We start from the raw sequence: 14547 nt of genomic DNA, 5'->3' as shown, positions 1-14547 counted from the left end.
CTTTGATCAGTCATTTACGTTTCAACAGTAGAGATATAAAGTACGAAAGTCAACAACAACAAAAAGTCACCTTTTGAAGATTAAATATTCCTAGGGCCTACTCTGTGAGCCAGCAACCTACAAAATGTCACTGAAGTTCTTGCTAGTCCATGGGGTGGAATAAAAGCTCTCGGTAATGGCAGCAGATCTGGGCCTATTCCATCTCTCCTCTCTATTTGGTCTAGTGTTCAGGGGAGAGTGAATCCTTAAACAGATTGAATACGCAAAGTTTCACAGACTGCTGCTGAGCTCCAATAATTTATACCAGACAAATAACAGCCACATTTTCTCTGTGCTCCAGGTTGCTTTTGCTGAAGCTGTAACCCAGCGTGAATGGCAAGTACCGGTTATGTACCCAAATGTGATGGAGTTTTGGGTACACCTTTAGAAATAGTGGGACTGCCTCATGCCTGCGTCCAGAAACTAAAACCCATCTGTAGTTTTGAGGTATTGCTAATGGCATAGCTAAAGTTATTCATAGGTTAGAATTACCAGAAATAGTTGGAACAAATTAATAATGAATTAGAACATTTCTTATCATCGCGGGAGCCAGAGAGAATAAATAGAACCGTCCATATTTTCTTATTACTAAACAGTGTGCGGCCTGTTACAAAACACCAATTCAGTGATGCTTGTGCTGGAAAACTGTCGAACGCCCCCCTGGCTTCTGACAGCGCAGCTTCATCCTGCCTGCCGGCAGCGAGGCTGTGCGGAGGCAGCCCGAGGTGGGCAGGTGAGGACTGTCCCAACAGGGGTGGGCCTCAGCTCTCTGGAGCCAGGCTCCGCTCAATAATTCCAATTAAACGCACTGAAGACGGCAGGGACGGGTCATGCAGAGCCCGGTAAATATCAGTCAGAGCCGCACGTTGGGATGACAGAATTGCAAAGGCTGTCTCATTAAGGAAAAAAAGGAAAGACATTTGGTCAGGAATATGACCTTTTTAGGTGGTTTGTGCACCCCACCGTGCCAGGCAGGACAGACAGACACTAGGACCAGCAGCCAATACATGCTTTGGCTGCTGTTGCAACTGGGCTTAAAGGAAATACAGGAACACCTACAAGGTGCTGTTCCCAGTGAGGCTGTGAGCTGGATCCCTCCATTCACAGCCCTTCATGCTCCCTCCCACCCTTGGCCACTTCTCCAGCTGTGGGAGACCAGGGGCTATTTTAGCACCCAGTTGCCTTCAACCACCAGTTTCTGGGCTTCCTGCCCCAAAACACACCATAATCAAGCTTCATGAAATGAACATCTAGCTGCACACACAACCCACGGGGGGATGTTTAGGGACCAAAGACTGCAACTATATTTTAATTTATTTATTCATTTAAGTTCAGTAAAGCACTTGAGTTTACTTAGCTTAAAGAGAAATGGGCGATTCTTATTTTTTATATATAAAGAAAGCACAAAGAATTTCTTTTTTATGTCTTTATGGCCCGATCCATCTCTCTCCTCTAATAAAATGCATTTCTGTAACAGCTGAGGCAATTAATCACTTAAACAAAATTGGATTACAATCTCCATTACTTTAAAATCTTTAAAGTCAGGCTTGCTGTCTTCCTAAAAGATCTTGAGGTATTGAGCAAAATTCCTTGGTCTGCTTTATGGAAAGGTCAGATGAGATGTTCGTAATGGCCTCTTGTAATGCCAAAAATCAGTCTCTGACCCCTGTAATGCCACAGGAAAGGATATCACTGACTTCAGACAGAACTGGATGAGATTTATTGACCTTTCTCATTAGGAATGAGGGTTGTCTGCAGAAACTCCTATGTGATTTCTTAACTCCAGGCATGTGTCTATTGAGCTCATTATGTAAATACTGTTGCCTTTGGTCCTGTTTGAATTTCATAGCAGTTTAGAGAGCTCAAGACAACCAGAGGTTGCTAGGACATTGCAGGACTGAACTTTCTCTTTCGATCCTCAAATCACCAGAGAAACATGTATTTGTCAACAATAACCACTGTGTCTGAAATAATAAACTACATTATTCTGTGGAGCTGTTTACAGTCCTGAAACTTTAACATGATTTTTTGCACTGTAGTGTAATTCCTTTTCCCGGGGCTTTCTTATTTGCAAGTACGCTATTGACTCTGCATTTGGATCCTAGGGGCTTTTAGAAAAAGGAGTTAATTGCATGTAATTTGGGGTGATTCTCTGACATATTTCACTCTACAATGAAAACAGCTTTCTTCTAAGTCTCAGCAGCTCTTGAGGTTGCTGTAAAATGTATACATTGGTCTCACTGGTCTTTTAACAGTCTGAAATGAATGTTTTATCACTGGATATGTGAAATCTGGGGGAGAAAAGAATTTGTTGTGAAACACAAAAGACAGGAAGTATGAGCAACAAATTATAACAATAATCTTATCTCATTATCTAATTGCAACTATTTAAGGTTGTTTGGCTTTTGGGTTTCAATTTTGCATTGTTGTTAATAAGGACTCCAAAGGGAGGTACCTTTATATATTTCATGTACTTCTCGGGTGGGGGGAAAGAAAAACTTTCCATCGCAGACAAATAAAACCTGTTGTCAAGAATATGATCTACTCAAACAGTTCTCTTCTACAGAAAGTAACTCTGTTTTGAATATATCTCCTGAACTTACCTCTTCAGATCAATTCTCCCAGTTCTGTTCTGAGCTAGGGATTGCTTCCTCCCTGTGCAGAATACTTTTATGTAATTATCCCAGAGCTTGAACTACAAGGTAAATACAGGAATAAGGGTTTAAAGTTCTATTTATGAAAGGGGCAAATATTTGTTCAGTTCTGAGAAAATTATGTTAAAATCCCCACATCACAGAATTAGCATGAAAGATAATCTGCTGATGACATATCCATACTTACTCTATGGATTCTTCATCATTATAAAATATTCTACAATGATGTTATACCTTTCATCAAAAACCATTACTGCTAGTCTCACAATGCTCTTATAAGGCATGTATTTATAAGTATAATCTATTTATTTTACCCAGTACAGCATGATGTACAGCAAGTTCAGTGACTTCCTTGGGAGCACGTAGCTAAAAAACAGAATAGCTCTAAGATAAATACCTGACCTCACTGACGTCAAAGGCAAAACTCCTAGTGACTTCAGTGAGGTCAGATGATTACCTTTGGTAATCAGACTCCTTTTTTTTTTTTTTTTTTTGCCATCAGTGTGTCTTTGCTACTCAGGAGTTACACCCCCCTTTACCTCCAAACACTCAATGCCATTAATCTGTAAAGCAAATATCCACTGATGGGTTCTGGCATGGATTCAGGGAAGTACAGTGTTCAGCCTCTATAGGGGTGATTTTAGTTCAAGAAAGTCCCATGCTACCTCCCAAGACAGACACCATTGAGTGGTGGCCTTCACCAGGCTAGGTAGAAATCAGCATTATTTAGAATGACAAAGAAAACTACGCATCCAAAAAAGAAAATCTACACTGAATGACATGAAACACTGGTGAATTTCTGTAGTTGTTGATAGCTTAAAGATGATTAATAACCTTGAACTAAACTAAAAATAATTAAAACCACATTACTCATCCTCAGAGAACAAGGTAATCAAAGGAGACTTTGCAACTGAGCAAAAGCTGTCCTTCAGAAGAAATTTTTCCCCATCTTCCAGTGTTGATGGGTGAACAGTACTATTAGTCATTACACTCAATATAGTCGGTGTCCTTCCTTGATTTTCCTGGGGGAAGGAGAGGCAGTAGGGAGAGCTGAATCATGAGTTTTCCTCATATTTTTCTTAATGAACAATTGTGTGTACTGCTGTTCTGGAACATGGCACCAGGTAATGTCAGCAAGGTCACTTGATTGCATTAGAAAGATGACAAAAGTTCCCAAGCATGGATCCATAAACCAAAAGCATAAACTTGTTATTAGAATGTGAAGAGAAATGTCCAGCGATGCCTCCTGTTTTCAGAGCCTGCATTTGGTTTAACTTAAACCTATAGCAAATATTTTCTCAGGATTATTCCTTCCTATTTCTGTAAATAACAAAGGATGGGAGGCAAAACATCCCAGAACGTATGATTCGTGGTTATAAAACTTAGGAGCGGTTATCAGGGAACAGCACTGCAAAACCTCAAATCCTTGTAGTATTCTGTGCTGTGCTACATTAGTCCTAAGCCTAAATGAGCCTGCAGTGAAAGGGAAGCTCATTGTGGAGAAGAAAATAGCTTCTCTGCTCCAGTTAGGCAATATAAAACTGAAAGGTCACAGGGATATTAAACTAAATTTTTTTATTTTTTTATTTTTTAACTAGTAAGAAATGGGGAAAAGGTGAGGGGGCTGTGGGTTTCTCTTTTGTGAAGTTTTTATGAGAGGAGCGAAGTGCAGTCAGGTATAGCTCTCTAATTCCACTGAGATCTGTGAGCAAAGCACTTACGGTTGCTTTAACTCACAGCCACTGCCTCGTACTTGCTGAACACTGCATCCCTGCAGCTCCCAGTGAACTATTACAAGCTGCTAACATCCCTGCATGGCCTGGAGTCCTGAGTAGAAACCCCCAAGTTTTAAATATTAAATGCAACGAATGGGAGTGTTGAATGCCTGACATCCTCAGGGCTTGACTGTTAATGGAACCTGCACAGCACCTGGTGTAGGAAGTGTTTATTTCATATTGTCTTACACCCTCAGATGGTCTTCTATTTCAAATGTTAAGGCAGGGATGGAAGGAAGACTTTCTCAGGGTAAGAACTATTCTTGCAAGGGGGCCAGCTGAAGCTGCACCTCTGATGGTGACATCTAAACATCATCCAAACTACGCACTGGGAAGTGAGATATAGGGAAAGCTCTGGCTCCGACAGAGGCAAAAAGAACAGCAAAGTTCATAAAAATGCATTTCAAAGAAACCCCATGATACGCTCTTTAATAACCCGGCCCCAGCTTCCCTCTCTCTCTACCACATCCTCATGACTCAGTTTCACCTCAGCAAACGCTGCAGCAGTACAAGATGCATCCATCCATCCTATCCCATCCTGTCCTGTCCACCCCCAGCCAGCTGTAACCTGCTGAATGTCACAGTCATCACGTATGACAGAAGTATGACAAATGCCCCAAGGAGGGATTTATTTGCAACAGAAGATGTCGAGTGTCTCCCACCGTAGCCTCACTTAGGTCTCAGTGCAGAAGAGAGCTGCAGCCTCCTGTGTCAGTGCTTTTCCTCATTTTGCTGGCTGTTATATCTGTTGTAGATGAGGTTGAGAGCGGAGATATTAGAATAGCTGCAGTGGAAATACCTGTTGCTCATCTGGGCTCTTACACCCTGCTGCGTAAGACCTGTTGCAGGCAGGTGAGCACCGCAGGCTCGCACCAGCAGGCGCTGGGGCTCTGTCTTCCTTAGCCTGTGTGCTGTACTGTGTTTGCAAGGCTGCTCTTCAGACACCACTGACCCTACAGGACAGAAAGTGGCAGACCTCCCGGGGGTCATCTGAATGGGAAGGGAGGACTGGTGCAAGAGTAGGCGTACACTCAGGCTGGTCTTAATCTAACCAGACTGAGAAACAGCAGCCCCAGGGACGTAGCAGCACTGCCTTTTGCACACAGCAACCCTCAGGGTCCCCCCAAACAGATCTGCAGGCTGGGGGAGACCAGCACACGGAGGGAGCGGACGGCTGGCTGCCACCCGAAGGCATGCATTTCACAGAGCAAAGCCTTCGTGCCACCTTGTGGCTGCTAGATTATAGCTGGGATGCCACCCCTCCTGCTGCTCCGTGGGCACACTCCGAATAAAACCACTTCGCCTCCCGCAAGCCATGGGGACGTCAATCTGTCACTTCGGGGGGGGTGCAAGCCCTCGCCTTCAGCATCCCCTTCAAGCACATTAAGGTGCCTGAGTCATCCCGAAGAGCACTCGGAAGAAGCGGCCATTGGGTCTCCAAGGCGAGGTGGGCAGGCAAGGGAGCCCACCCCGCTGGCTCTGCCCGCAAGACGTGGGGAAAATCGCCTCCCAGTTTGGGTACACGATGTTCTGGGCGAGCTCCACGGCTGGCCACGGTGAGAAAAACATTTCCTTGTTCTCTCCCCGTGCATTACGAAAACCCACTAAAAGAAGCTTTTCGCACCACAAAACCTTTTAAAAGGATTCTGTCAACACAAAAGCAAACATTGACAGCAGTTTCCTTTAAAAGTACTTGAGTCTTCAAGCTCTGGAAAACACTTCTTCATTTTATTTTATTTATTTATTTATAGTTTTCCAGACTTGGTCTATTCTCAGGCTTCAGAGAAGTATATTCTGTAATTGCATGAGTAAGGAAACATGTTGTGAGATTAATTCCCATAACAATTTCAAGGTAATTTGTAAACATAGTCTTTGCAAATTGGATATTCAAATACACAGGCCTTTGCCTCAGTGCTAATATAAAATTGCTGTAGGGAAAATTTACCAGAGGCATCAAGAGGAGGACAAGTCCCATTAGCGCATGGTGGCCGTGGCCCAGGTCACATCACCAAATGATCAGTACTCTCTCCTATATCTACTTCCCCTTCTCCTTTAGCCTTCATCCACAGGTATCAGCATCCTGGCAGTGGCTGAAAGGATGCAGAAAGCTGATTTTTCTAACTCAGATTTTCCTCCACTTTTGATGATATTAAGAGGCAAGTTGTCACACAGAGAGAAACATGCCCATCTCATATACTTCAAGTACATTGCTGCCATTGCTGTCTCCGGGAGAACATATGGACGTGGCACCACGTTCACCTTTTTCATCTCTCAGCAATTAGGTAAGTCATTTTTCTTAGAAGGAGTGGGCACTCAGAGCTCTGTCTCCTGAAACTTCTCCCTTGGCTCTCATTCTGATCATCTCATTACTGTAAAGCTTGTGCTTCATATAGAGCAATTTCAGCACAGGAATTTGCAAGTCAAAATAGCCAATTAGTTTATAAATTACCAGACTTCTATATTTTGGAGATTGCTTACAGCTCTGGCCACTGCAGCATGCAGTTAAAAATGAAAACTCTAGAAGATGTTAGTGCTGGTGCTGCTGAGAAGGAATTGTGTTTTTGTACAGAGAAACTAGTATTACAGTAAGAAGAGCCCACTGGTTTGGAATAGTACCAACCACCAACTTATTTTATGTTTAAAAAGCTTTTTATGATCATTCAATAGGAAGCATCAAAGATGCTAGTAGCTAAAAATTAGTCATCCTGCACCAAAATATCCTGCTTCCAGAAATAATCATGCAAGTGATAAAACTTGGGTCAGCTGATGCTTTGCAAAGAGTTTTTAATCTCTAACAAGAGGGCAATCTACAGCTTGCGTCAGTACCTTGTCAATCAGAGAAAACCAACCTGCTTGGACAGCTAGTAAAAATGAAATTTCAGATGTTCAGAACCAATTCAGTCTGTGAAGACTTTGGAGCTCAGGTTGACAGTTGACCCTGAAACCTGTCAATAACAATTACTTTGCAAACTGATCTCAAAAGTGATACCCTACACTCTAAGAGTGGAGAACATCCTTTCTTAAGATGTAGTTATCACAAATCTCAAAATGCGTAATACAAAATTCAACATCACTTTTTTTTTCTTTTTTTAATGATTAAAATACTGTGTCCAAAGAAGAAGCAAAAATACTTCATCTCACTGCAATACAAACCCTGAGGAACTACACCAGGACTGCAACATACTAAACATTGAAGATTATAAAGGACCATATGGAACTTTCTGCATCTGAGGAACATTAACTCTGGATCATGTGGAAAAGTCTAAAATAAGGACATGACTAAGCTGGCCTCTTTAATGACTAGAAAAAGAAACAAAATGGAAAACATCCACCTTCTAGGCCTCACCCTGTGCAGTGACCTGGAAAAGAAAACCTATTGGCACCAGCAATCAAGCTTTCCTGTATTATCTTCCCAGGGGGTTGATTGCACTGTCCTAAATGTGGGTGACTGCTTGAGGTCCAAAATTCTTTACACTGTCACTATTTCTCCGAAACCCAAATGTAATTAGAAAAGCAGAAATATACAGTGGTAGCCAGTATACAGTATGGCATACCATAACAACAGTAAAGAACTTCCAATCAAGCTGGGTAAGAAAACAAAGCTACCAGCCTGCCAGCTGTGAATTTCATGATTTTCAAGGTACCTTTTACAAAAAAAAAAGGTAGAAAAGTGGTTCAGAAATTGGAAAATCACTGCAGTATTACCTTTGTTTCTCCCAAATGGGCAATCTTTGTAGTTATTTCGAATGCAAAAACACACACATATTCTTGAAGTACCGTTCACTAGAACTCATTCTTTTCTGTTCTATTTTTAAGAAGTTCTAGTTTCATCTTGCATCCACAACTTGATCAAAGGGTGCTTGAAAAATAAACTTCTGAAATCAACAAAAGCCTTTATGCATTCTAAATAGTTAGGTGATGGGTTTGTTTCATTCATATTTCTGACTTACTTCACTCTAAAATTAACAAAGAACAGCAAATGTTCTTCCAATATTAGAATATCACACGGGCAGAGAGTTTCTCAATGTTCCCCTCAGATTTTTATTCACATTAGGATCAAATCATAATGTACTGGCTAGTACGGGCAGTGTATTGTACTAGGCACTGTATGCACCTGCTTGAAACAGCTCTGGTCCAAAGACTTCACAATCTGAACAGAGAGGATAGAGATGAATGAGCAACTGTAGGAACAAGAGTGATTGCTTTCCCTGTACAGGGAAAGAAAAATAGAGGCAAATTGGTCTCAAAGTGGGAGATCAACTCCACGTCTCCACTTTTACTGTTCTGTTTCTTTCACCACACAATTTTGCAGTACACATCTGGGGTTTTGTTTGTTTGTTTGTTTCTTGTTTTTGTTTGTTTGTTTGTTTGTTTCCTCTTCATTTATTATGATGAATGCAGACAGAGATGTAGGGATTTAACAAGGTTTGCTCTCAATGGCAAATTCCAGCAAAAGATTATAGGGAATGTTTTCTGTGAAATACAAGTCTAAAGTTTCTGACCAAATTTGTGCCTGCCAGCTAACCAGCAATATTAGCATGGTGTTGGCTACTTCACTTGCAGTGTTCACACTGGAAACAGAGATCAAACTGTATGGACATTTTTCCTTTCAACTTCAATAAACAAGCATTCCTGCTGCTTACACTCCTGTGGGGTATTCACATTCAGCACTATCATTTCCAATTCCTCAGACTACTAAGTATTGTTGATGCTCTCTCTATTTCATACCAGACAGCAGAGCAGAAGTTAATTTTTTTTTTATTTTTATTTTTAATTTTTTATCTATAAGCTTGTAAATCCCCCTGGTGGCCTTACGGGGGAAACCATATCAAGTTATGTAAGAAAACAATAGTAAAATTCACATGAAATTTGCATATATCCATAGTCTTATAACTGCAGTGAAGGTCAGCTAGTAATAAAGATGACATGTACTTGTCCATATTTCACTTTATATGCTAATTCAATACAGTTTTTTTATTATAAGGTTTGGAAAAAAATACCTTTCTGTAACAATACGTTGATCCTTCATCTTAATCACATAACTTTACCTGGAAACCTTTCTCAAGAAAGATTGGTTAGTATTTATAAAGTGCATTAAAGATAAAAGAATGCTATACTTATACATTTTATTGCATTCATGGCATTATTATAAGCTTAAACCTGAAGTGAATGTTTCTTCTGTTGAACTGTAATCTGAACTGAGAAACTTTTTAGCAGTAGAGGTTTTTCTTCACTCGTATTGAAAGCTTCAGCCCTGAGGTGATGAAATCACCCTGAATGCCACATGGAGAGAATGCCATTCAGTAAGCAGTGATTTTCTAGTTGGAAAGACCAAGAAAGTAATTTGTGGCCTTTTACATCTTTAATGCAGGACAGAGTTTAGTCATTTTGGACAGAGACAGATTAGATCTGTCTGGGTGAGTAACCTGAGGGCAATTCATTAATTAGGGAGAACATGCAGCTGCATATGGGAAAAATTCGGAAGAAAACACATTTGTGGATGAATGAATGACAGCATCAACCATTTCTTCTCAATATTTGTATTTATGCTGTCATAAATACTTGACATTATTCTACAACGTGATAATTCATTTTTGAGAATTCCAAAAGTCCCTTTGGAAGTACAGGTGGATGAACTCCACACAACAAATCCTATTCCAAATTGCTTTTATCCAGCTCCTCATGATTCATTTCAGATTTGCAGTGCATGGTGCTTTGGCCAAGACAAAAAATGTGGTTAATTGACATATGAAACCAGGTTTGGGAGCTGAATGGCCTTTCTCGTGGGTAGCTATACCCAGAGCACTGGTGGTGGGTGGTAAACAAAATGAAAGGTCGGACTCAGCGCTGAGGGAAATGAGGAAATTAAATAACTTTTATGAAGCTGGTAAATATCTGGTGCTTCCTCTCAATTTGCAAATTTCTGATGAATAAGAATGCTTGCAGAAATCATATTTAATACAGCAAAAATAATGAATGTCATTATACAAGTCACCATTTTCCTGTTCTCTTGACAAAATTATTGTTTAGAGACTACAGATAGAAGCAGCTTGAAATCAGCTGTCCTTAAACATGATGGGAGTGGAGGAAGGGCTGACAGTGCAGTAGATTCTCCTTTAAAAGATTTTTTTTCTCTATACACCGTGCTTCAGAGATCAGACACATCATTTCCGTTTGCAGTTAATTTCATTACTGACAGATGTAGAAGATATTGAGAGAGGGGAAAAAAAAACAGCTAAGCAAACAGAATTCTCTGTTTAACATGAGAACTGAGCTTGTCAATGTTTTCCTCTACTTGCTTTACAAATGAAGAGCTCCTGGTTCTCACATTTAGGCAACCTGGAATCTGCTCTAGGCTTCTAAAGTATTGTAAAGAAAAAAAAAAAAGAAAAAAGAAAAAAAAAGAATTAATAAGCTGGATTTTCTATTGATATTTTTTATATTTAAAGTTCAGCCAAGGTGCTTGAACTAGAAATAATACAGCAAAGTCCTTAGACATCAGGTGCAGCAGTGGATGTTTTTTTCTTTGTAGGCACAGAAAGGAGCATAGCTTGGTGCTGTTGCACAGTGTTTCCCTACAGTGATCAATGCTATCACTGGTTTAGATAATTCTTCTGTGCCCAACCACCTCAACTTTCACTCCTCATTCCTCACAAACCAAAAATATTTGCAATGAAGATGGATGAAGACAAATAAAGTAGGCCATGTCTTTGGTGCCTTAAATCAATTAATTAGCCAGGTTTGTCAGCCTAAATTACTGATTGTGAGTTCCAGCCTATGGACTAGTTTATTGTTCTGTTGAAACTGAATCTAAGCATTCTGTCCTTAATCTAGTAGCTTGTGCTTTCTGCATCTCACAAGAGAGCAACACGGGTTGCCCCTGAAGAGCCCCTGCCTTTAGGGCAGGAGAGAGGAGACTTTGTAAGTAACAGTAAAGACCTTAGAAAGGCGAACCATACAAAGCTGGCTCAGTCTGCCACCTGCATCAGAACCAGTGCCACAAAAAAGGCATGAAGGGTGTTAGTCACTGGAGACTCCTCTCTGAGAGGCACTGAGGCACCCATTTGCCATCCAGATAATCTCTCCAGAGAAGTTTGTTGCCTGCCCAGTGTCCGCATACGCAATATTATGAAGAAGCTGCCAAGCTTGGTGGGTCCCAAAGACTATTACCCTTCCTACTTTTTCACATAGGATGAAATGAAGTCCAATGGGTGTACCATTCAGTGGGTAAGGAATTGTCTGAAGGCTGCACTCAGAGAGTGGTGGTCAATGACTCCATGTCTAGGTGGAGGCCGGTGACGAGTCATGTCCCTCAGAGGTCTCTACCAGGACCAGTGCTGTTTAATATCTTTATCAGTGACACAGACAGTGGGATCTAGTGCAGCCTCAGCAAGTTTACAGATGTCTCTAAGCTGTGGGGTGTGGTTGATACAGCAGAAGGAAGGGGTGCTATCCAAAGGGACCTGGACAAGCTTGAGAAGTGGGCCCACGTGAACCTAATGAGGTTCAACAAGTCCAAGTGCAAGGTGCTGCACCTGTGTCAGGGCAATACCAGACACAAACACAGAGTGGGAGAACTCACCGGCAGCAGTCCTGCAGAGGAGGACTTGGGGGTTCTGGTGGACAAAAAGCTCGGCAAGAGCCAGCAGTGCATACCTGCAGCCCAGAAGCCAACTGCATCCTGGGCTGCACCACCACAGCAGTGGCCATCAGGTGCAGGGTGGTGGTTGTCCCCTTCTGCTCTGCCCTTGTGAGGCCCCACCTGGAGTGCTGCATCCAGGTGTGCGGCCCCCAGCACAAGAAAGATGTGGGGCTGTTAGAGTGGGTACAGAGGAGGGCCATGAGGATAATCAGAGGGCTGGAGCACTTCTCCTATGAAGAAAGGCTGAGAGAGCTGGGGATGTTCAGCCTAAAGAAGAGCAGGCTCTGGGAAGACCTCACTGCAGCTTTTCAGTACCTAAAGGGGGCTTATAAAAAAGATGGAGAGTGACTTTTTGCTCAGGCAGACAATGACAGGACAAGGGGAAAATGGTTTTAAAATAAAAGGAGTGAGAGTTAGATTAGATGCTAGGAGGAAATTCTTCACTGTGAGGGTGGTGATGCACTGGAACAGGTTGCCCAGAGAAGCTGTGGATGCCCCATCTCTGGAAGTGTTCAAGGCCAGGTTGGATGGGGCCCTGGGCAACCTGAACTACTGATTGGCATCCCAGCCTATAGCAGGGAGTTTGGAACTAGACGGTCTTTAAGGCCCCTTCCAACCTAAGCTGTTCTATGATTCTATGATTCCATGAAAGCTATTATCACTGCTGTACCTACAGCTTTCTACAATTAGGATGGAAACACCATATCTGAATCTTTGGATATTACCTTTGGCAGAAAAGTTTGGGATTCTGAAGCATTAAGGATAACACAAACTGAATTACAAAGAATTTGGTAAAGTCTGGGTTAGCATATAAACAGAATTTTTTGCTGAGCTTGCTTGGAGCTTTTTTTATTATTATTTCTTTTAGAAGCAATGCCTTTAATTGACAGATCAAGACTGCTCCAGATGCAGGAAAAGATTTAAATAGGAAAGTTAGACCTGAGGTTCTTAAGAGCAGAATTTAGTTTCTGAGGATTGTGTTTCCTCTTGGATGAGTAAACTGGAAGAGGTAGAAAGTTACAATTGTTAATTACGATTTGAACCATGGGCTTACACAGCAGGATAGCTCACCAAAAGAACACCAGTTTTATGCTTCTTCCTATGTCTTCCTAAAATGCCATTCCCTGTACTTCCCCAAAATAAAGGCAAATAGTAAAACTGACAATAACACTGAGATGGATCCACAACTGAAAGGGCAGTTGTTTTAGAGGTCAGGTCAAGGCTGGTGTGTTGCCAGCCTTGGAGTTTACACAGTAGATTCCCTTGCCATGTCTATTAAATTCTATGTCAGAAATCAGCCAGATGAAGTACAGACTTATGCTGCCAGAGCTGCAGGTAATTCCTGTGTATAGGAACATATCTTTTTATAGAATCCAGGACTTATTTTGAATGTGTTTGTGTTAATATTATAAATCATCTTTCATCCCGGACTGCACATTGTATTTTGGGATCCTGATGTCAAAGAAATGCACATATGAACAGAAGTACCCATGGCCAACTTAGGCATCAGAAGAGGTACTCAGGTTTTCAAGCTCCTGGCATTGAATGTTGGGTTTATCTGAAAATCTGGACAAAAGTACTGCAAAGGTGAGTTCCTAAGGTCTTGAAAATCATTGTCTTTTTGTAGGTGGGTGCTGAATTCTTTTGATAATCTCTCAATAACTCTGAAAAGCAATTTGTTCAGCAACATGCAGAAGAAATAGAATGCCAGAAAAGACAAATCATAACATGTAATTAGAGAAATAATTTGATATGGGCATGCACAGAAAACCTCCGTGACTCTCCTAAGCATCTGAATTGTCAGAAATTAGCATTATTTAAAGGCTGTTTTTTATTAATTACACAATAAAACCCTATAAAATATCACAGAAGCATCAGTTAATATTGGAATGGAAGCAACATATAAAAATGTAAAGAATCATAAACCAGAAGTGCCTAAAAGGAAATCAGACACTATTAGCAAATGAATTCTGCATGTGTCTGACAAGAAAGGGCACAGGAGAATTAGTTATGCAAGTTGTGCGCATACTTATGGGAAAACAGATGCTTACAAACTTTAAGACAGAAAACCAAGTACAAAATCCTTCAGATACTGTAGTTACTTTAGTACAGTTTAAATGGACCTCAGGTTAGCAATTTTGAACGTGTCAGAGTAATAAATAAAATCCTTGGCAGAAAGTAAAACTGTGATAGCTTAAAAGAGGAATTCCTTGAGGAAATCTGAGAGGCAGAACAGATGTTCCATTCTTCAGACAAAATGTGTTCAGCAAACCCATGCATCCAACTGTTGTTTAATTGCAGCTCAGTCCATCCTCCATTTTCAGAAGGTGAAGGAGACACTTGTTTACTGATGGAAGAGTGTTAACGGTTACTCCTTTTCCAATAAATATTTCATTATATAACTACAAAGAGTGACAAATGAAACCTCCAAACACAA

General features: G+C 41.1%; 1 long non-coding RNA gene across 1 annotated transcript; it reads right to left on the bottom strand.

The window, feature by feature from the left end:
* Window positions 1–1588: 1588 nt before the first annotated feature.
* On the bottom strand, window positions 1589–3464 carry LOC310895578. The gene is made up of 3 exons (XR_014580776.1): window positions 3008–3464; window positions 2643–2734; window positions 1589–2330 (listed from the first exon to the last, which is right to left on the bottom strand). It is a non-coding gene; the product is annotated as an uncharacterized lncRNA (long non-coding RNA).
* Window positions 3465–14547: the final 11083 nt, after the last annotated feature.

Source organism: Anser anser (genome assembly GCF_964211835.1).
Source record: "Anser anser genome assembly, chromosome: 2".
NCBI classification, from domain to species: Eukaryota; Metazoa; Chordata; class Aves; order Anseriformes; family Anatidae; genus Anser; species Anser anser.
The sequence above is the reverse complement of the archived record's forward strand: the minus strand, read 5'-3'. Positions and strand labels throughout refer to the sequence as shown.